An 808-nucleotide genomic window follows, 5' to 3' on the forward strand; every position below is an offset into this window, starting at 1 on the left:
TGTTAGTATTGCTATAATACTAATAGCTCTTATATTATTACACAATAATTATTAATAATATTTGTTATATATACAGTGCTGCTTGAAAGTTTGTGAACCATCCAAACATGGCCATTGTTTTCTAAAGAAAAATTATAATAATCATGTAAAATGAACATCCAAAGCTCAAATTGTAATGCGGACCTTCCAAATAAGGAACACAAAGAAAAAAAGATACATATTTTTATTATTTATTCAACAAAAGTATTTTATCTGTCAAAAACAGAAAATCTGCCAAGTGCAAAAGTATGTGAACTCTTTCAGTTAGTACCTTGTGGCACCTCCTTTTGCAGCCATTACTTTAACTAAACGTCTTCTGTAACCACAAACAAGTGTCTCACATCTGCTTTTTGGGATTTTTGTCCACTCCTCCTTGCAGAACTTTGCCAGTTGAGAGAGGTTGGAGGGACATCTGGCATGTACTGCCCGTTTCAGATCTTGCCACAGCATTTCTATGGGATTGAGGTCTGGACTTTGACTGGGCCAATCCAGGGTGCAAATCTTCTTTCTCTTAAGCCATTCTTTGGTACTTTTGCTGGAATGCTTTGGGTCATTGTCTTGTTGCGTAATCCATTTCCGTCCCAGCTTCAAGTCCTTGACTGATGGCAAGAGATTCTGGTCAAGAATTTGTTGATAGCCCTGGGAATTGATGGTTCCCTGGATAATACGGAGTCGTCCAGGTCCAGAGGCAGAAAAGCAGGCCCAGACTTTCACATTTCCACCACCGTGCTTCACTGTTGGGAGGAGGTTCTTCTCTTTAAATTCAGTG

The 808-nt window shown here is 38.9% G+C and overlaps 1 protein-coding gene across 1 annotated transcript in view; it reads left to right on the top strand.

Annotated features, from left to right (window-relative positions):
* The window catches only part of LOC106945552 (uncharacterized), a 21,542-nt gene that overhangs the window by 18,315 nt on the left and 2,419 nt on the right, over positions 1-808 (top strand). The gene's annotated exons all lie outside the window — the stretch shown is intronic.

This window comes from Poecilia latipinna, unplaced genomic scaffold (assembly GCF_001443285.1).
Source record: "Poecilia latipinna isolate Pla-1442-1.1 unplaced genomic scaffold, P_latipinna-1.0 Scaffold150, whole genome shotgun sequence".
NCBI lineage: Eukaryota > Metazoa > Chordata > Actinopteri > Cyprinodontiformes > Poeciliidae > Poecilia > Poecilia latipinna.